The 23,626-nt window shown below is 39.6% G+C and overlaps 1 protein-coding gene across 1 annotated transcript in view; it reads right to left on the minus strand.

Annotated features, from left to right (window-relative positions):
- LOC311040713 (protein NLRC3-like) overlaps positions 1 to 8,730 on the minus strand; it is a 46,027-nt gene extending 37,297 nt beyond the window's left edge. The window contains exon 1 of the mRNA XM_084051054.1: positions 8,610 to 8,730. The gene's annotated coding sequence lies outside the window, so the exon portion shown is untranslated. The remainder of the gene's footprint in view (positions 1 to 8,609) is intronic.
- Between the last annotated feature and the right edge of the window lie 14,896 nt (positions 8,731 to 23,626).

Here is a 23,626-nt window from a genome sequence, read left to right on the forward strand (position 1 = left end):
TTTCGTATCAAGGACCCCCAAATTAATATATTTATATGGTCGCGGACCCCAATAATGAAAATGTTTTGTGCCAGGAACCAGTTAAAACACTTTCAAAATCTCTCAAAAATGTTCAAAAATAGCATATGTACAAGCTCCTATATCTGAGCTTGTAGATCTGCTATTTTTTGAATAGCCAGCCCTAAAATCTAAAATGACACAGATGCTTTCCCGGTTTTAATGGGTGTTAAGGTGCAGCTTCAGTATCATTTGACCAAAACATTTGAAAATGTTGATAATATAGACAAGAAATACATTTTAGATTTTAGAGATGGCTACTAAAAAAACATCAGATCTACAAGCTCACAGATCTGCAAGCGTGTACATCTGCTATTTTTGTGTTTGAAAAACGTTAAATCATTTTGATTTTTTAAACATAAATCTTCTCTTGTGGGGGGGGGGGGGGGGGTCGCTGGCACAATACATTCTCAGATGGGGGGTCCGTGGCCAAATACATATTATGTTGGGGGTCCTTGGCACAAAATAGTCTGAGAACTACTGCTTTAGAAAGCATTTGTTGTAGAATAAATGAGTGTATTCTGACATGAGTGTAAAACCTCACAGCACACCAGAGTGACATGCTAGTTGACACACACACACACACACACACACACACACACACACACACACACACACACACACACACACACACACACACACACACACACACACACACACACACACACACACACACACACACACACACACACACACACACACAGACAGAGTTGTACTTATGGACGACCCACATTCTCTAGCTGGTTGAGGCATGTCACCACTGGTGGTTCAGAGAAATCAGATGTCTGCCTGGGACCCAAACTAGTGAAAATATCAGATCTACAAGCTCATAAGGTGTCGCTTCGCACCGCGTTGCGAGCTTGCAGATCTGCTATTTTAAGTTGCTTGATTCAGTATTTAGATATAATTTTTTATCAGACACGCCCCCTTCCTATAAAACCCATTGTAACTTAAAACTCAATTTTTTGCATTTTAGATTCATCAAAAACACCCGTCCTTGGTTCTGGTGACTCACCCTGCCCTCCTAATACAATTTTATTGTATTGTATTTAATGTTTATCTCTTTCCAAAATTATTAAAAATAAATGAAAAAAGTAATTGAAAAAACACGGCCTCCTCACGTATTAGAAGGACAATGTCAGTCACTAGAACCAAGGACGAGTGTTTCTGATGAATCTAACATGGTTAGAATGGAGTTTGAAGTTATAATGGGTTTGTATAGGAGGGGGGGGGGGGGGGGTGTCTGATAAAATGAATATCAAATATCTAAATACTTAATCAAGCAACTTCAAAACTGTCCGGGTTGCTCCCAAAAGCTTGGGTAGGCGATAAAATGACAATTTTAAAAAAGGTGAAAGACTGCTTTAATACATTGTACTTGTGGAATTCAAAATCAGGTGTTTACAAAAAGAATTAAAACAAACAAAAATCCTAGAGAGAATTAGTTTTAGTCTTTGTCAATATCCAACATTGTTCTTACAAAATATTGTTAAAAAAAGCTGATATACAAACCCGCTACGACGCATTGTGAGTTTGTATGGCTATTTTCAAAACATTTCTGAGCTTTCTGAATCACTGAATCGCCCCTGACAAGCGATAAAAAACTAAAAAGAACGCTACAACTAATAAACTAAAATATATGGTAAATAAAGTTCAAATGTCTTTTGTAAGTCCATAAATGAGAAACAGTACTTTAGGTTGTATCAGCCAAAGGCATATTAACATGGTGAGGAGAAAGTTGTTGAACTAACCCTGTCACACCAACAGGCCCCTGGACACAAACACTGACTGACTGACTGACTGACTGACTGACTGACTGACTGACACCCAGAGACAGTAGCAACCATCACTGTGACTTCCACTCTGGACTTTACAGATGACATGGACAGGAACAGCAGGGAGCACAGAAGCACCAATAATACACAATACAATCATACAATCATCAGTGAGAGAGGGAAAGGAAATGTAAAATGACTGTTTTACATGACTAATGCAAATTATTGCACTTTTCAAAAGCATAGCTCACTTTAAAACAAAATTCAGGTAATTGGTACAGTATTTAGGGGGGGGGGGTCATGTACATGCTAGTGAAGCCAGTAAACAGATCATATTCTCTGTGGTGGCCACTGAGAGTTGTCCAGTGCCTTATAGTCTTGAGCTGTTGGTCTGTGAATGTCTCCACTGAATGTGTGGTTTGTTATTCTGAACCTTTTAATATTTGCAATTGGGAAAACTGGGAAAACTTCTCTTAACCCATTAAAGGGATATTTCACTTTCAAAAGAACTTTGGGTCATTTTATCGTCTACTCAGGCTTTTGTCAGCCCCCCAGACAGTTTGCTTGATTCAGTATTTACATTTAGATATTTGATATTCATTTTATCAGACACACCCCCTTCCTATAGGCTACAAACCCATTATAACTTCAAACTCTTTTGTTGATGTTAGATTCATCAAAAACACCCATCCTTGGTTCTGGTGACTCACCCTGCTCTCCTAATAGGTGAGGGGCCGTGTTTTTTCGATAACTTTTTTCATTTAACTTTTTTATTACATTTTCAGAAAAAAATATTAAAAATAAAGGAAAACAAGTTATCAAAAAAACACGGACCCTCGCGTATTAGGAGGGCAGGGTGAGTCACCAGAACCAAGGACGGGTGTTTTTGATGAATCTAACATGCTAAAAATGGAGTTTGAAGTTATTATTGGTTTGCATAGGAAGGGGGCGTGTCTGATAAAATGAACATCAAATATCTAAATACTGAATCAAGCAACTTAAAAACGGTCTGGGGGGCTGACAAAAGCCTGAGTAGACGATAAAATGACCCAAAATGAAATATCCCTCTAAGACCCGAGGCTGATTCTACAAATGTCTTCTAAAATCAGTGGTTCTCAAACTTTTTCGTGCCAAGGACCCCCAAATTAATATATTTATATCCATAATGAAAATGTTTTGTGCCAGGAACCAGTTAAAACACTTTCAAAATTTCTCAAAAATGTTCAAAAATAGCAGATGTACAAGCTCGTATATCTGAGCTTGTAGATCTGCTATATTTTGAATAGCCAGCCCTAAAATCTAAAATGACACAGATGCTTTCCTGTTTTTAATGGGTGTTAAGGTGGCTTCAGTATCATTTGAAAATGTTGATAATATAGACAAGAAATACATTTTAGATTTTAGAGATGGCAAAAAAAAATATCAGATCTACAAGCTCACAGATCTGCAAGCTTGTACATCTGCTATTTTTGTGTTAAAAAAACGTTGAATCATTTAGAATTTTTAAACATATCTTCTCTTGTAGGGGGGGGGGGGGTCTCTGGTAAAAAACATTTTCAGATGGGGGTCCGTGGCCAAATACATATCATGTTGGGGGTCCTTGGCACAAAATAGTCTGAGAACTACTGATTTAAAAGGCATTTGTTGTAGAATTGGCCTCAGGTCTTAATGGGTTAAATGACTGTTTTCTGACTTACATGAGTGTAAAACCTCACAGCACACCAGAGTGACATGCTAGTTGACACACACACACACACACACACACACACACACACACACACACACACACACACACACACACACACACACACACACACACACAGAGTTGTAATTACTGCCTGCCTCAACGTTATGGACGACCCACATTCTCTAGCTGGTTGAGGCATGTCACCACTGGTGGTTCAGAGAAATCAGATGTCTGCCTGGGACCCAAACTAGTGAAAATATCAGATATACAAGCTCATAAGGTGTCGCTTTGCACCGCTTTGCGAGCTTGCAGATCTGCTATTTTCTTAAACATTAGTTTTCTGATTTAGGGATATTCTTTGATATTATTGTTTTATTTTATTCATGAAATTGTTTTTGAAAAATGTGTTTTTCAACTCATGAAAATGTGTGACTTTTTGTGGAAATCTTTAGAAAATCTTTTAAAATTATAATAATTAATGACAACATTTAGGGGGAAAAAATAAAGGGATATTCACTTAGTCTAGACCCACGAAAATAGACCGCGACCCCCAAATGGGTCCCAACCCACTGTTTGGGAAACGGTGCTGTAGACTGTCATGCTGGGGTCCTTTAAAGGGATATTTCACTTTAAAAAAAACTTTGGGTCATTTTATTGTCTACTCAGGCTTTTCTGAGCTCCCCAGACAGTTTTTAAGTGGCTTGATTCAGTATTTAGATATTTGATATTCATTTTATCAGACATTTTATCAGACAATGTAAAAAGTAATCAAAAAAACACGGCCCCCTAGCGTATTAGGAGGGCAGGGTGAGTCGCAAGAACCAAGGATGGGTGTTTTTGATGAATCTAACATGTTAAAAATGGAGTTTGAAGTTATAATGGGTTTGTATAGGAAGGGGGCGTGTCTGATAAAAATGAATATCAAATATCTAAATACTGAATCAAGCATCTTAAAAACTGTCTGGGGGGCTCACAAAGGCCAGAGTAGACCATAAAATGACCCAAAGTTTTTTTGAAAGTGAAATATCCCTTTAAGCCTTTTTCATGCCAAGGACCCCTAAATTGATATACATTTGGCCGCAGACCCCCATTTGAAAATGTTTTGTGCCAGGGACCGCCAGAAGCAAAGATATCAGTTAATTCTCGCTTTAAAAAAATACAAATATTCAAAGATACGCACACTTTTTCAAGGTTTTTCAAAAATAGCAGATCTACAAGCTCATAGCCGCGCTATGAGCTTGTATATCTGCTATTTTTGAATAACCAAAGCTAAGTGGTTAAAAATGATTGTGACGCTATGTTAACTAATTTAGCTGGGGACCCCCTGGTACTCCCCCAAGGACCACTGGTTGAAAACCACTGCTTTAAGTTACTGACACATTAAAGGGATAGTTCACTTCACTTCATTTTATCGTCTCATGCTTTTGTGATCCCCCCGGACGTTTTTTAAGTTGCTTGATTCAGTATTTAGATATTATTTTTTTATCAGACACGCCCCCTTCCTATAAAACCCATTGTAACTTCAAACTCCATTTTTAGTTGTTAGATTCATCAAATACACCCGTCCTTGGTTCTGGTGACTCACCCTGCCCTCCTAATACGTGAGGGGCCCGTGTTTTTTGATTACTTTTATTTATTTATTATTTTATTTTATTGTATTGTATTTAATGTTTATCTTTTTCCAAAATTATTAAAAATAAATGAAAAAAGTAATTGAAAAAACACAGTCTCCTCACGTATTAGAAGGACAATGTCAGTCACTAGAACCAAGGACGGGTGTTTCTGATGAATCTAACATGGTTAGAATGGAGTTTGAAGTTACAATGGGTTTGTATAGGAGGGGGGGGGTGTCTGATAAAATTAATATCAAATATCTAAATACTTAATCAAGCAACTTCAAAACTGTCCGGGTTGCTCCCAAAAGCTTGGGTAGACGATAAAATGACCATTTTTTTTTAAAGTGAAAGACTGCTTTAATACATTGTACTTGTGGAATTCAAAATCAGGTGTTTACAAAAAGAATTAAAACAGACAAAAATCCTAGAGAGAATTAGTTTTAGTCTTTGTCAATATCCAACATTGTTCTTACAAAATATTGTTTAAAAAAAAGCTGATATACAAACCCGCTATGACGCATTGTGAGTTTGTATGGCTATTTTCAAAACATTTCTGAGCTTTCTGAATCACTGAATCGCCCCTGACAAGTGATACAAAACTAAAAAGAACTAATAAACTAAAATATATGGTAAAGAAAGTTCACATGTCTTTTTTAAGTCCATAAATGAGATACAGTACTTTAGGTTGTATCAGCCAAAGGCATATTAACATGGTGAGGAGAACGTTGTTGAAATAACCCTGTCACACCAACAGGGCCCTAGACACAAACGCACGCAGACAGACAGACAGACAGACAGACCTATCAAATATCAAAATGTTTTAATCTAGATCAAAGTAACACCCAGAGACAGTAGCAACCATCACTGTGACTTCCACTCTGGACTTTACTAATGACATGGACAGGAACAGCAGGGAGCACAGAAGCACCAATAATACACAATACAATCATACAAACATCAGTGAGAGGGAAAGGAAAAGTAAAATGGCTGTTTTACATGACTAATGCAAATTATTGCACTTTTCAAAAGCAAAGCTCACTTTAAAACAAAGTATTGGCTGAGGCAATTACAACAGCTCACACACTTTGAACAAGGAATAGACACATTCATATGTAAATCCAGGTAATTGGAACAGTATTTAGAGGGGGGGGGGGGGTCAGGTACATGCTAGCGAAGCCAGTAAACAGATAATATTCTCTGTGGTGGCCACTGAGAGTTGTCCAGTGCCTTATAGCCTTGAGCTGTTCTGTGAATGTCTCCACTGAATGTCTGACTATAAATTAGTGTTCATCATTTGTTAACAGCTCAGGCACGTCTGTTATATATATGGTCACTGTCGGGTGGAAACCTTTTATGTCCAATACTGTTCAGTTACACCACTTTAACCATATATAGGGAGAACGGGGTAAGCCATGTTTCACTGAAGTTGTCCTTGAGGTAAGGCAACATGAGATAGAAGTACAATCTAAACATCTACCCTTATTTCAGGATGTGAAATCATGTGTAAGCATCTATGACAAGGGACCATTAAAATATGACTTCTTAAAAAAACTAAAAAGTGGTCCTGTGGCTCAAATTGCCCCAGGTTAGGGGTAAGTTGTTCTAAGTCAAGAGTTTTTTCAAGTTTAAACTTAAAGAAATGATGTAGTCACTTATCAAACATACATTTCACCCGTTGGCTAATCTTCTTAATGGTGATTTAAACAATACAAAACCAACCAAATAAGGTTTGTTATTCTGAACCTTTTAATATTTGCAATTGGGAAAACTGGGAAAACTTCTCTTAATCCATTAAGACCTGAGGCTGATTCTACAAATGTCTTCTAAAATCAGTGGTTCTCAAAAGAAAATGTTCAAATATAGCAGATGTACAAGCTCATAGATCTGAGCTTGTAGATCTGCTATTTTTTGAATAGCCAGCCCTAAAATCTAAAATGACCCAGATGCTTTCCCGGTTTTAATGGGTGTTAAGGTGGCTTCAGTATCATTTGACAAAAACAGTTGGCTATTCAAAAAACAGCAGATCTACAAGCTCACAGATCTGCAAGCTTGTACATCTGCTATGTTTCAAAGCTGATCTAGAAGCTCACAATGCATCACAATGCAACGTGTTAATATAACCTACTTTGTCTTACAATGTCACACAAAAACAACAAAAGTAGCCGATCTACAAGCTCAAATTGTCTCTCTGCTGAGACTGTGACACATTATAGTTATGTTTTAAACCTGCACCTGAACCCACTTTGGGGTGGATGTACTGACACACCAGTTCACCTTTGTCTCTATGTCTCAGTACCACTGAAGACTGACCTCTAAATGCTCTGTGCTCATCACCAGTGGCCAAGCAAAGAGGAACCTTATTATGTTGTTTGACTCAACGACAAGCTGCAAAAAGCTGAAGTCATTGTTCCTCACATTTCAACAGAGCCTCTTTAGAAATCAAATGAGGAAGAAACATTGACACTTTCACCTTCTTCACACACAAACACACGGTTTCCATTCTTTGCACTCGTGATGAGGGAATTGCATTACTTAAAAAGTATAAATGTAGATTATATAGAATTTCCATCTCCATGTCTGATGTAAACACAGTTTGTGGTTGACTGGAGACAGTTCTGAACCCTTTGTGTGGACATCATTTTTAACACATTACAGTAGTTTTATATAATATATACTCTGCATCACTTAACATAGTTATGAGAGTAGAACATTAGAAATGGTTTGTTACATAATGTGTTCTATAATGCATGGCCAGTATCCAGTCTATTCTGACATTTTGGTGCAACTTATGAACATAGTGTGTTATAATGGATGGTGGTGGTTAATGAGCAGAGAAGGAACAATGTGTTGGTGAGAGTCCTGAGCCCCGGCCCTCCAACCCTCAGTGTAACCACCTTAACTCTATACATCGCCTATTTGAAAGCTTGTGAGCTTGTAGATCTGCTATTTTCAATGAATCTTGAAACAAATCTCCAGCACGAAATATGTTCAGATGGGGGTCCACGGCCAAATAAATTAATTTAAATTTAAATAAAATTACTTAGAAAAAGTTTGAAACCCCTACTGTAGACTGTCCTTTAGTTTGTATTGATTTGACTGACCAATCAGCTGGTTATGTTATTTTACTACTGACTAAGCAACAAGTCATTAAAATAGTCATGTATGGATGCAACTTGTGTAGATGTCCTATGGATCATTATATAAAAAATAAATAAAAAGCATGTATCTGTCTCAGTATGTATTGCACAGTATTGGAACAATACATCAATTTGTTTATACCTGAGCTGCTGATGCATATTACCCAAGTTAATAAACTCAACTCAAACCTCAGATTTAAAACACATTGATAAAGATCAAAGGTCGACCAAAGTGCTAGACAAAGTGAAAATAAAGAACAAGACAGACATAGGAAAAAAACACTAAAGTCCCCCACATTCACTCCACATATGTTGTTCCAAGTATATCAGGGCTTACCTGTTGTTGTTCTGTAGCTGCTGTTTAAGAGGTCTGTTTTGTGTCAGTGCAGGGTGACTGGTTTGAACTGGACCAATGAGCCTCTTTGTAGGCAGAACTTGAAACAGAACCTGTATTTTCAGTTGAGATTCTGGTTGGTTTGTGACATACAATAAGCTGTAGTCTAAAGCCTTCGGGGGAGGGGAGGAGTCATGTTGTAGTTGTAAAGTGAAGAGAAGAGAAGAATAAAACCAGAGAGAAAATGTGCTTAGTTTTAGTCTAACCGTTCTACAAGCTCGTAACGTGAGCTTGTAGATATTTTGCTCTTGCTATTTTTCTGAACTTGTCCTTGTCTGAAACATATTACAAATACTTTTTTTTTTTTTAAACTAAAACTAACACTTCTACTAAACATGGAACAAAAACTAAGCCAACTAGAAAATCTACTTTCAAAACTAATCAAAACTAAACTCTAAACGAAATAAAACATTAAAACCAATGACAAATGCTAAACTATAATAGGCTAGTATGTGTTTAGTTTCTACTCCCTCCTGTTATGACTGACAGTGTGGCTGAGTTCTTGTTGTCCTAGTCTAGTGTTCTTTGTCCTATGTTTTTTCTCTTTCTTTCTCTTCCTCCCGACTGGATGGGGGGTGCACTACAAATACCAGACCTATAAACCTATAACCTTGTTCAGAGCTTTATCTCATCACCAACGTGTCTGTCAAATTTATCCCAAAAGGATTCCACTTTATTGGGAAGAAGCTGGGGTGGCAATGGACCCTTCGCTAAATGTTATTTCGCCCGCACACACACACAATCATTTGCAACATAATAGCAAGAATAGGAAGGAATACCAACCCGTTGGAGGCTGCTTTTCCCAAGCTCAAATCTGCAATTAAACTGTAAGGCTGCATGGCTGTGTTCAGTGTTGGGAAGTAACTAAAGTAATATGTAACTTAAAGTAATATTATTACCTTTTCCCAGTAACTAGTAACGTAACTAATTACTTTCACGTTTTGAGTAATAATATTACCTTTACTTTTTTTCAAAAAGTAACTTATTACTTTTTTTCACGAGCCTCGGTGGTACTCTGGGTTTGAGTGTGTTTATTTGATCCTGTGTTGTTTTTGGTCCATTGATATAATGATAGGTTGGGATCGAGTTGCTATGCAGGCTGCTTGCTGATCCGGTCTAGAGCGGATACGGAAACGTTGCGCACTTGTCTGTGTGAATTATTATCAGCTGCGGAAGGGCGGGCCACCCTTAAACCGGAACAAACAGTGTTGCCATGTCTGCTTATTATAAGCGACTTGTTAACCGATGAAGATGCGCCGTAAGCTTGTAGGTCGGCTATTTTCTATATATATATAATATATAGGTCACTGACTGTTTGACGTCTGTTTTCTGTCTGACGCAGATTGTGGCTCATGATGAGTCATTATCTGTTTGAGCCCAGGTGTTTGAATTTGAATATTTTATTAGGCAAAAAATACATTAAATACATATAAAATACTTCTTTCCATTGAGGTCCTTAGTATTCAATTCATACTCGTCAAATGGTTTTCATTTAGTCTGTAAGTTATGAATTCATACACTGTAAAAGTCTTAGTGTTAATATAATTCAAATGAGTGTACAATGAGGATTTTACAATGTAGGCTGCAGAAAAGAGAAAAAAAACAACTGCTAATGTTGAAAATGCAAAGTCAGACTTTTGGGGAGAAAGGATGCAAATTACTGGGGGCGAGAAAAAAAAAGTAACTAAAGTAATAAGTAACTAGGTACTTTTGGCAGGGAGTAATAAGTAAAGTAACTACATTACTTTTTAAACAAGTAATATGTAATAAGTAACATATTACTATGTTTTAGTAACTATCCCAACACTGGCTGTGTTGTTGTCGAACACATACACAGCTTAACGTCAGGAAAGTTACACGACTCACTCGCCCAGGTGGTGTCAATAATAGGCTACTAATCACCGTAATCATAACAAAATACACAGCGCTGCCTGTTTCGGATTCTGCACGTTAAAGTATATCAATTCATTTGTTTGTCTATTTATTCTACTGCAGTATTACCCTGCGCCCGCGGTACATGAAAACTCCTGTTACAGTCATGGATCAACTTCAACCTGGTGTTTGCACTTTCTCCATTTACGGTCGGTACATCTATATAAACGTTCAGATTTCAAATATAAAGTGCTTACCCCATGGCCACGGATGTTTATTATTCACGGGACTCTCAAAGGTACCTGTATATTCTGTATTGTTCAATAAAAAGTATTTTAATCCGATCAGTGGCCATTTTCTCATAATGTATGAGTGTGCAATACACCTACCAACCGATAAGGTCGCACAGTTGAAAGCATATGGAGAAATGGCCACCGATCAGATTTAAATGCTTTTTATTGAACAATAGGGATGATACGGGTACTTCTGAGAGCCCGTACATAAATGTAACATCCGTGGCCATGGGATAAGCACTTTATATTTGAAATATGAACGTTTATGCAGATGTACGGGCCATAAATGGAGAAAGTGCAAACACCAGGTTGAAGTTCATCCATGACGGTCGTGACAGTCGACCGTCGTGTATCCATGGCTATTACTCCCTCTAACATTTCCCATGTTTTTAGTTACTGTGTGTGTGTGTGTGTGTGTGTGTGTGTGTGTGTGTGTGTGTGTGTGTGTGTGTGTGTGTGTGTGTGTGTGTGTGTGTGTGTGTGTGTGTGTGTGTGTGTGTGTGTGTGTGTGTTTAGGGAGGTATGAAGGGGTAGTATTGTAGTAATTGTATTAAAATGAATCTTCAGTTGACATCAATGTTATGGACACTCAGTGACCGTCTTCCCTGATACATTCATTGAGATTGACAGGTCAATCAGCAGCTCCACTATGCATGTGGCTGATTGACAGGTCAATCAGCAGATTCAATTCAGCCAGCAGCTCCAGTATTTCCTGGCTGATATGGCAAAATATTATATCACAATATATTTGTCCCCATATTGATCGATGTCACTATTTATCATGATATATACTGCAATTAAATAATACTGCCAGTTTGAAGAGTATCCTGGTAATTATTACTAAAACCTGGAGAAACCAGGGAGTTCATTAGTTGAACGACTGGTTCTCAATGAGAAGGGTCCTTCAGGGGGTTTCAGGGGATTCCCTGTTAAATGATTGATACTTTGGAACAAAATGGACCCCTATGGGTCTGTAACTCAGAGTGTACAAGTGGAACCAAATGGACCCCTATGGGTCTGTAACTCTGAGAGTGTACAAGTGGAACCAAATGGACCCCTATGGGTCTGTAACTCTGAGAGTGTACAAGTGGAACCAAGTGGATCCCTATGGGTCTGTAACTCTGAGAGTGTACAAGTAGAACCAAATGGACCCCTATGGGTCTGTTACTCTGAGAGTGTACAAGTGGAACAAAATGGTTAATTTGGTGCCCATGCACACTCTCAGAGTTATATAAACACTGAAGAGTACACAACGTATGATACTGTTTGATAAAAATCATATGAAATGGGGGTCTGTGACCTAATGCATGTCAAACTAGGGGTCCTAGAAAAACACTGAGGAAAAAACACTGAGAATCATTGAGTTATTAGCTATAGGATATAGTTATTGAAGGAGTAGTTCACCCAAAACATGAATTATTTTCTATTAATTACAAACCCCATGAAGCCTTGAATTCATGGAGACTTTTTTGTCGCATTCCTGAGCCAATAATTTGATGACCGGGTCATTGGTCAATAGGAGACTCAGTAGGAGAGACTCTCTCCGGTCATCAAAATGATTGGCTTAGGAATGCGACAAAAACATGCATGTGTAATTGATAGAAAATAAGCATTTTTGGGGGTGAACTACTCCTTTAAAATAAAAATGACAATTACCTTATGTAAACATTGACTGTATAAACATGGCTTGGTTTAGAATATATTTTTGCATTCAAATAAAATATAAATGTGAACATTAACTTCACAAGGCTAGAAGTGGACTGGTGAGGGAGACAATGCTCTCTCCCTCGTTGCAGGATATTGATACAGTCAACTAAAAGACAAGCTTTCCAGCTTTCCAGCTTTTCTCTTCATTAAGAAGGATATGAATATGTCATCAGTCATCGTTTGCACCCACTGATGCCATATTCCGCAGACTGTTTTACCATCCTCCTGCATCACTTATGAGAAATCCAAACCACTTCAATACAACAGACATTGTGTAACCTTTCTTGTCAACAGTTTCCTCACCTTTGGAGGATAATGCAGGTTCCCTTTCACTCTCATTTCATGTCCACCCCTCCCCCCACCCGTCTACTGATAGCTAAATGTAAACAATGGGTCTCAGTAAGAAATGCGGGCGTGTATTTTGACATGCATTATTCACTGATGCTGTGAGTAGAACTGGGAAACTTAGATTTGTTTGTATCCGTGTGACTGTGTATTGATAATTCCCAAACTATTCAAAAGGATGTGGAATTAGGATCGATCAACTAGGTCTCTAGGTCATTTTATAGCAAATACCTCCTCTTCTCTCTCTCTTTCTCTCTCTCTCTGTCAGCTATAGGAATGTAGTATCCTCTCTCTCTCTCTCTCTCTCTCTCTCTCTCTCTCTCTCTCTCTCTCTCTCTCTCTCTCTCTCTCTCTCTCTCTCTCTCTCTCTCTCTCTCTCTCTCTCTCTCTCTCTCTCTCTCTCTCTCTCTCTCTCTCTCTCTCTCTCTCTCTCTCTCTCTCTCTCTCTCTCTCTCTCTCTCTCTCTCTCTCTCTCTCTCTCTCTCTCCCCTCCCTCACTGTCTCTCTACCCTCCCTTCTTCCCTCCAGCTAGAGTTGTCACCTTCTATGTGGAGAAATAAGGGAACTGAATGATTCCACTCTGATCTTCAGCTGCAATGCACAGAAATCTATTTTTTTATCTGCAAAAAATAGTCAATACAATATTAATTTTATCTGAGCTTTTGTATTATTTTAATCCATTAGTATTGAAGAATGTAGTTTTCCAGATTGGTTGTGCACGTTGTTATATGAACAGATGTTGTTCACGTGGTTACTATATATATTGTAGCTCTTAAATGCATGTTTATTTCAATTTATTTGACTGTAAAACATCAACATTAATAAACTAATCTTATCTGAGGTCTACTGAGGAGGCTTTGCCAACCTGCAGGGAGACAGGTTTATAGGACAGGTAGCAAGCACTGACATCTAAATGATTTGCTTGTAAATAAATACACAACCAATCTAATGGATCCCAACAAGATCCATGATTCCATGATCCCTACCGTGTCAGCCCAGGAAGATGCTTGGGATATAAAGAGCTGTGACACTGCTGTGTTCTCTGATGTTTGACAGTACACCATGTGCCACAGAAAACACTAGCCAACACGTAGCCAACATGCAGTCTGGTTTATACTCATTCTTATATAATGTATAGGACTGTACCTCGTGCTCTTTACATTACAGGCTGTAATATACCTGATATCATGGGGAGAAGTACAATAACACTCAGGAAGGTGGTACGGTTGGATATAAACATCCATAATAACAATATAATATAATTCTACCATGATTCTTCCTCACCACTCATGCCTGTGTATACGTGTGCATGTGTTTTATCCAGTGGTGGAAAAAGTACTCAAATGTTTTACTTAAGTAAAGGTATCAATACTGCATTGTAGAAATACTCTGTTACAATTAAAAGTCTGGAATTCAAAATGTACTTGAGTAAAAGTACAATAGTATTGGTATGAAAATATTCTTAAAGGACAAAAGTAAAACTACTCATTATGCAGAATGTCCCATTTCACAAGTTTTCAAATGCATAAAAATCTTTTGAAAATAGCAGATCTACAAGCTCACCATGCGTCGCAATGTGAGCTTGTAGATTGGTTATTTTCAAATGGCCGAAATGTATATATATATATATAGGGCTGAAGTGGTTAATGCATGTTTTATAATAATAATCAAAATCTACAAAGTAACTAAAGTTTTCAAATAATTGTAGTAAAAGTACAATATTTGCCTCTGAGGTGTAGTAGAGTAGAAGTAAAAGTATTGAAAATTGGAAGTACTGAAGTAAAGTAAAAAATGCAGTACTTTGGTAAATGTACTTAGTTACTTTCCACTGAATGTCTAGAAGTTGTGGCTTCTAGTCATTCTCAAATGCCCGGGAGCACCGCAGGCGCGCTGTGCGCCGCGTAGCTGCAGGTGAAGTTGTTTGTAGATCAGCAGGTCACATACATGTCTGTAGGCCCTTCTGTTGCTCAACCATAAGCCTTCACAATGCACTCACTGGGTCAACCTTTGCTCTCCAAGCAGGAGCCATGCATCATCGTCAGACTGACAGGACGGTGCTCTCCTGGTCCAAACCTTTCACATCATCCACAAACAATGTGGAATGCCCTGCCAAAAGGAGTAAAGGAGTGTTAAACTCTACTCACTTACAAAACTGCCCTAAAGAAACACCCTCAGGAGGCTGCAATTCCAAACTGGGCCCTGTCAAAGTCTTAACCTTTCCCACTCAACCTTTCAGCATGTATTATTTTGTGGCGTAGAAATATATTGTACTCCATTAGCGTTGTTTAAGAATATCACCCCAAAATTACTTGTTTTCTATTAATTACTCAACCCATGTAGCCTTGAATACATGGAGATTTGTTTTTGTCACATTCCTGAGCCAATAATCCAACATTTGCAGTAATTGAAGTTAATCTTAATCTTGACAAGAGCAATACTACATGTAAAACATTGTCTTTAAACCTGGATCATCAGTAGGCCTCTCAGTGATAACACAGTGAGAGTTGTTTTGGAGTTTATTTTTTATTATTTTATATAGTTTTGCATTGGTCTCCTACCATAGCAGCATCAGTCTATATTGGGTTATTGGCTCAGGAATGCGACCAAAACTAAAAAATAAAAAGACAAAAAAGAACCTTCATGAATTCAAGGCTTCATGGGGTGAGTAATAATGATAGAAACAAAAATGGGTGAAGTATTCCTTTACAGAGCTGTAGTTACTTTGCACTTGAGTCTTAAACATAATGAGCATCTTATAATGGTGATGCATTGTTATCATCCTAACACTTTATACAGCATGCGGCTCTGCTTCAAGCATCTGCAACATGAACATACTGCTTGTACAGAATAACAATGGGTCAATTATTGTCATTTTATGTGCCTGAGTTGTGGGTGGAATTTGCAACCCAACTGGACATTCTGGTCTTACGTTGCCGTCCGTCCGTGTGTCCCCTCCCCCCCCCCCCTTTGTACAGAATAACAACAGGTCAATTACTGTCATTTTATGTGCCTAAGCAGTGGGTGGAATTTGCAACCCTTATGTTGTCGCAATAATCTATGGCATTTCTGTCATTCTGCCCTGAGGCAGACATCCAAATAGACAGGAGACAGACTGTCAACGGACACTCAGTACAGCTGATATATGGACAGATACAACCCCTCCCCAACTACTTCTTAAAATGACCCTGTCATGGCTCTGACACATGTCTATGAATTGAATACCAAGGCCCTCATTGGAAACAAGACCGCAAGGACTTTCATGAACGGACCTGTTAGACAAAGTATTTTAAATGTAATTGTGCTGTTTTACATTTTTTTGCCTAATAAAATACTCAATCAATCAATCAATCTGTGGGTCTCCATAGCTCATCCGTGTGTCCTCCTGTGTGTCATCCGGTCTTCACTGTCCTAAATCCCAACGTAGGACTGAGGAAACACAAACATGCACCGAAGGAGTTTTGCTACTAAATAAGCAACAAGAAAATATATATATATATTTTCTATTTTGACCTGGATTAGGCTATTCGGTTTTGTATCCACATAAACAAGCAGCGTCAATTTTCACTTTCATATCGAAAAGTTAAATAAGTAATGAAAATTATAGCTTTAGGCTAACTCTGGCTGAGTAACATGGATGTGAAAACTGACATGTTGATTAATGTGCACTGTCGCTGGCAAATAAATAAAATTGATGGACTCACAACTTCACTACCACACCCACACACACACACACACACACACACACACACACACACACACACACACACACACACACACACACACACACACACACACACACACACACACACACACACACACACACACACACACAATCCAGTTAGTTGGTTTCTTGTTGCCTAACGTCTTACTTTAGATATATTGTATGTATGTATGTATTGTGGATGATGTCTTTGACAGCAGACTTTAATGACTTCATTGCATAATGCTGCTGTATTTGTATGATGATGCTGCTATTTGCGCTAAACAAAATTCTGTTGTATTCTGAATACAATGTCAATAAAACTACAATGTCAAATGTTTATCTTCCACAGCAGAAACCACACGACACACCCTGTACATTCACGTGTCAACAGCCAGAAACAGTCACTGAACATGTTTCTTGGAGTTGTAAATTCCAAGAAAGAAAGATAGAGCCAACAGACAGACAGATATACATACAGACAGACAGACAGACAGACAGACAGACAGACAGACAGACAGACAGACAGACAGACAGACAGACAGACAGACAGATGAAGAAAGAAAGAAAGAAAGAAAGAAAGAAAGAAAGAAAGAAAGAAAGAAAGAAAAAGAGGAATACTGGCCATGAGGAATAGGCCTGTATAGACAGAGGTGTTGCTAAGCCAGCCAGCTTGTCACATCCTTCAACACCAGCAGGAACACAGCAGATATTCATGTACAGCAGTGGTTCTAAACCTGTGTGTCGGGACGATTTTTCAAAAATAGCATATCTACAAGCTCGTAGCGCGGCACTCAGTGCCGCGCTACGAGCTTGTATATCTGCTATTTTTTAATAGCCAAAGTGTAAAATAATGCTTTTTTAGCTCAAATCAAAAAGTGACACAGATGCGTTCCAGGTCTTAATGGGTTAAAACGACCACTACTGCATCAAATGTAATCAACAAACTACACTATAAAAACAGGTCAAGCATTGGCCACATTGTCAGATAATATAAGAAAGAGGCAAACATTGAAAATGGCAGATCTACAAGCTCACAAGGCCTCGTAACGTGAGGCATTGTGAGCTTGTAGATCGGCTATTTTCACAAATGATGTATCTGTGGAACCGAGTCAAACTAAATGTAATGCCTCAACTCCTACATTCCAAGTGCTTATCAGGGTGGGGGGTCCCCAGTTCAAATATGATTGTTAGGGGGGTCCCCAGTTCTAATATTATTGTTTTTGGGGGGGGGGGTCGCAGCCTGAACAGGTTGAGAACCACTGATAGACCACTGTAGATTCCCAAATGAACATTTGGAATTGAAAGCTGTATATGTCAGAGCCAAAAAGAAACCTCTACTGTAGCTTTACTTGAAAGGAAAGTTAGGAAACTACCTTCAACATCAGAAACAACAGACACCCACTAAAGATTCACATCACTTTTCAATTCCTGAAACAAGCCAGAAAACCGTCAGTGAACATGATACATGCCACACCCAGTCACTGGGACATAACATGATGACAGCAACGCAACACCATGCAACACAATGGTGACAGCAATAGAGCAACGGCCTGAATCATGTCAGTATCCACACAGCCAGACAACACAAGCAGCAGCAGTAAAGAAAAAAAACAACAAGGTTCTTACCTTGAGCAGTCTTCTACTTGACTTCATCAGTTGTGTGAGTCAGTGGTTCAATGGAATACAATCTAAAAATGATTACAAATAGTACATTTTACCCATCTCATTAGGTACTGTAAATGTGATTGATTGAATTCTATATGAACAAGATTATTGACAGTACAAGGAGTAGGCCTACAGTCAAAAGTCATACTAAAAGTATAACACAATTTACACGTAAAAATGTTGTTTCCGTTGTGGTCCGTTATACTTATGATTAATATAGTAAATACATTACTTATATACTGTAAATATTTCGGTTGTTATGTGTCATTTATGTCTACGTGTTGAATAGCCCTAGGCTTAATACACCGAATGTGCAAGTTTATGTGCATAAATTACCTCCAGGGTTAGGTGGGGTCGCGAGTCAATGGCCGTATTATTTTGGGGTCGTGGGCTGAAAGGTTTGGGAACCCATGTTCTAGGTGATAACCTTGGTTTTCTTGGCATTTATCGCATAAGACCAACCTTGGCACACTCTGACAGCACTCTGGTCAGGAAGAACCTGTGTCTTCTCTCTACATGATCACATAGAAGGCAGATGTCATCTGTAAAGCCTGGGTCTGTTAAAGAAAGAAAGAATGAAAGAAAGAAAGAAAATGTATTTTCAATTCATAAGAATATTAAAAATATAAAACAAGTATGACCAAAGTCATAATAAAGCCGCATGTTGCAGGCTTTTTTGGCCCCAATCTTTTCATAGACCTGATTACTTGTTTTTTGGATTGCTTGTTTCTCTCGCCAAACCTGGCAACATTTAGCGTCGCAAATTAACGCTCTAATGTTGTTTATATAAGTAGTGGCAACATTTTGTGACACCACACGGGTCTTCCCAACAATAGCTAAGATTGAAATCAGTGTGAACATGGGCAAATAATAACTTAATAGCCAAACTAGGTCTAATGAAGCACGCTAGCATTTAGGCTAACCATCCTGGCTGAAGCTGTCTCCCTTTCTCTCTCTCTCTGCTGTGTAACTCCGTGCGTTGCCTTGTTGTGGTTTCTGTTCGTCCATGCTGGCCCCTAATATGGTGTGCTTCCGGGTGGTTCAACCTAACTTAACAATGAGGATCGTTCTGATTGGATCCCTTCCCAACTAGTCCCTCAAAAAGAGTAATTCTGATTGGATCTCTTCTCCATTCGTCCCGCCCTAACATTTTCGTCTCGTCTAATTCGTTGACTAACGTGTCCATTACATTTTCGTCTCCCCATTGGCTTAAAAGGGGAGCTTAAACGGTGTGATGGACAGCCAGGACAGCGAATGAGACTTAGGTGTCGACACTTTTGACTCAGGTGTCGTGACTTTTCACTCGGGTGGCGGACTACGACTGGTGCTGTATACAGAGCCGCTCGCTAGCGCATGCGGCTAAAAATCACACCCAGTGTGAAGTGGGCGGTGTGGTGGTCATCACAGTGGTCATCACAAAACCATGACTCACTTAAAAAAATATATAAATGTGTTTTATTAAAGTGCATAATCCTATTTATAGGACTGCATGTGTCATGTGTCTCGCTAGCCTATCACAGTGCTGAATAGACATGATGACATGATGTGGTCATCACAGAGATGACCACATCACAGTGATGACCACACTTTAAGAAAAGTATAGATTTGCATTGAATTTGTAGGGGTTAGGGGTGTTCGATGGGTGGCCAATCACGGTGCAGGATTAGCGGTGTACTGTGGTGGCCAACCTCACTTATAGGGGCGGTTACACCGCCCAAAAATAATAATATTGTCATTTTAATTATTAATGCAAATTGTCATAATCACTACCAACATGGTAGAACTGTACTTACAAAAGGAGTCTGTCTGTCTGTCTGTCTGTCTGTCTGTCTGTCTCTCACTCACTCTCCCCTGTCTGTCTGTCTGTCTGTCTGTCTGTCTGTCTCTCACTCTCTCTCTCTCCCCTGTCTGTCTGTCTGTCTGTCTGTCTGTCTGTCTGTCTGTCTCTCACTCACTCTCTCTCCCCTGTCTGTCTGTCTCTCACTCACTCTCTCTCCCCTGTCTGTCTGTCTGTCTCTCACTCTCTCTCTCTCTCCCCTGTCTGTCTGTCTGTCTGTCTCTCACTCTCTCCTGCCTGCCTGCCTGTCTTTCTCTCTCTCCCCTGTCAGCCTGTCTGTCTGTCAACAACATCACACAAACAACGCTTCATTCAGCCTGACTTTTCTCTACCAAGTAAAATAACAACAAGAGTCAAATTAAACGCAGTTAAAGTGTGTAAATGTAATATTGCTAAAGCAACCTACTGTACTGGCCCATATTAGCAAATTAGCTCACTTGCTCAGTTGAAAGGGACCGACGCAGTTTCATTTGTAATGAAGAAATAATGATGTAACTTTAACATACATGTGTGTCTACTGTCACAGCTAGGCTACATGTTATTTAGCAGGTTACACTCCTTGACAACTCAAGTCTACTCAACCTACATGTGGTGTAAACGTTACATTAATGGTTGTTTATTGCACTGTTTTACTTACAAACACAGCGAGTTCAGTTTGTCTGTCTCGCTCGCATGCAGGTGTGTGTGTGTGTGTGTGTGTGTGTGTGTGTGTGTGTGTGTGTGTGTGTGTGTGTGTGTGTGTGTGTGTGTGTGTGTGTGTGCAAGGGCGCCGAAACCGTGGGTGCCCGGGGGCTAAAGCACCCACTGTGGGTGAGGAGCACCCACTGGGTGCTGGTAAAAAAAAAAAAAAAAAAATGTTTTTTTTTAAAAAATATTTTTCAAAATCAGATCGCCTGGTTCAGATCGCCACTGAACAACCGAATTAACCGAAATAAAGTTACAAAACCCCCCCAAAAAAGTCAATTAACCGACCAAAACCCGCACATGCACACTTGTTGGGCACCCGCTAGAGCTTATAAATATCGGCGGCCCTGTGTGTGTGTGTGTGTGTGTGTGTGTGTGTGTGTGTGTGTGTGTGTGTGTGTGTGTGTGTGTGTGTGTGTGTGTGTGTGTGTGTGTGTGTGTGTGTGTGTGTGTGTGTTTGGGAGGGGGAGGGGAGGGGGGACTGCAGGATTTAAAGAGCCAGCTGTCCATTTCTTCTATGATACATAATAACACAACTATAGTCTTCATTTTCTTATTTGTTTTATGTACATGTGTAACGCCCGGGATTCGAACCCGGGTCTCTCACGTGAAAGCCAACATCTTAACCGCTAATCCAAAAGACTATCCCTATCGCTCGGGGGAGATATTAGAGTTTCAGGCCATCAGGCTGAGGTAGTGAACCACTCTGTTACACATGGATTATTTGCTGGCTGGCTGGCTGGCTGTCTGTCTCTGTCTGTCTCTGTCTGTCTCTGTCTGTCTCTGTCTGTCTCTGTCTGTCTCTGTCTGTCTCTGTCTGTCTCTGTCTCTGTCTGTCTGTCTCTGTCTGTCTGTCTCTGTCTGTCTGTCTGTCTGTCTCTGTCTGTCTGCCTGCCTGCCGGCATTCAGGGCATCAACAAAGCATTTACCCTCCTGTCTGTTGTGGGTCAGTGTCTTAGTACTGCAGGGTCCACTATCTTACTGTCTGTTGTGGGTCAGTGTCTTAGTACTGCAGGGTCCACTATCTCACTGTCTGTTGTGGGCCAGTGTCTTAGTACTGCAGGGTCCATTATCTTACTGTCTGTTGTGGGCCAGTGTCTTAGTACTGCAGGGTCCACTATCTTACTGTCTGTTGTGGGCTAGTGTCTTAGTACTGCAGGGTCCACTATCTCACTGTCTGCTGTGGGCCAGTGTCTTAGTACTGTAGGGTCCACTATCTTACTGTCTGTTGTGGGCCAGTGTCTTAGTACTGCAGGGTCCACTATCTTACTGTCTGTTGTGGGCCAGTGTCTTAGTACTGCAGGGTCCACTATCTTACTGTCTGTTGTGGGCCAGTGTCTTAGTACTGCAGGGTCCACTATCTTACTGTCTGTTGTGGGTCAGTGTCTTAGTACTGCAGGGTCCACTATCTTACTGTCTGTTGTGGGCCAGTGTCTTAGTACTGCAGGGTCCATTATCTTACTGTCTGTTGTGGGTCAGTGTCTTAGTACTGCAGGGTCCACTATCTTACTGTCTGTTGTGGGCCAGTGTCTTAGTACTGCAGGGTCCATTATCTTACTGTCTGTTGTGGGTCAGTGTCTTAGTACTGCAGGGTCCACTATCTTACTGTTTGTTGTGGGTCAGTGTCTTAGTACTGCAGGGTCCACTATCTTACTGTCTGTTGTGGGCCAGTGTCTTAGTACTGCAGGGTCCATTATCTTACTGTCTGTTGTGGGTCAGTGTCTTAGTACTGCAGGGTCCACTATCTTACTGTCTGTTGTGGGTCAGTGTCTTAGTACTGCAGGGTCCACTATCTTACTGTCTGTTGTGGGCCAGTGTCTTAGTACTGCAGGGTCCATTATCTTACTGTCTGTTGTGGGTCAGTGTCTTAGTACTGCAGGGTCCACTATCTTACTGTCTGGTGTGGGTCAGTGTCTTAGTACTGCAGGGTCCACTAACACCAGCTGTTCTCTTTACTTATCATCTTGTATCAGATGATGAGCAGGATGTTGTCCTGCTCTCTTTGGATGAAATGGACAATTCATTTCCATCATATTACTGTGTTAAATGTTCTCTACAAATAAAGAGTGACTTGACTTGATTACATCATGCATTCTGACTGGCTGAGGGGCTACAACATTGATACCCACATGACCCTCACTGTGAGCTATTTATTCAAGTTTGACTGTTTTCAAAGTCAGATCAGAATAGTGATGTATGAAACACGATCTTGATCGTGTGTGTGTGTGTGTGTGTGTGTGTGTGTGTGTGTGTGTGTGTGTGTGTGTGTGTGTGTGTGTGTGTGTGTGTGTGTGTGTGTTCGCGCACGTGGCCTGTGGATCGAGAAATATGGAGGTTGTTTTCACTGCTTTTCTACCAGGCAGAAAACACAACAAGTTAGAATATGGAGATAAGAGGTTTATGCCAGACAGCAACGAAATGCCTTCTAAATCCTAACAGTTTAACATATAAAGCTAAAATGTAAAATGACACAGATGCTTTCCAGGTCTGAATGGGTTAATGAACGTGGTGTCCCCATTATGAACATCAAGGATTGGTCCTGCTGCTACAGAGTCATTTTGAACTGTAAAATGGTCATTCTGGTTCCATTGTAATCTCTCTCAGATCAACATTGTGTTGGTGTGGGTGATTGTCAGTGTAACTGCATGTATCCTCTGGACTACAAGTCATTTTATGAGCTTTACACTCTTCTGTCTGTTCATGAAAAAGTGAATCTAGCCTCCAGTGTGTCAACAGAGAATGAATGGTGTCATTCTGATGGAAAACAACACAGTACATTCATCTTACAGAGCATATTGCTATAAAACTAACATTTTCAATGTTTTAAACTTGAATGTGTTCAATAATATTTGTG

Source organism: Gymnoscopelus microlampas, assembly GCF_963454915.1.
Source record: "Gymnoscopelus microlampas genome assembly, chromosome: 24".
Lineage (NCBI taxonomy): Eukaryota > Metazoa > Chordata > Actinopteri > Myctophiformes > Myctophidae > Gymnoscopelus > Gymnoscopelus microlampas.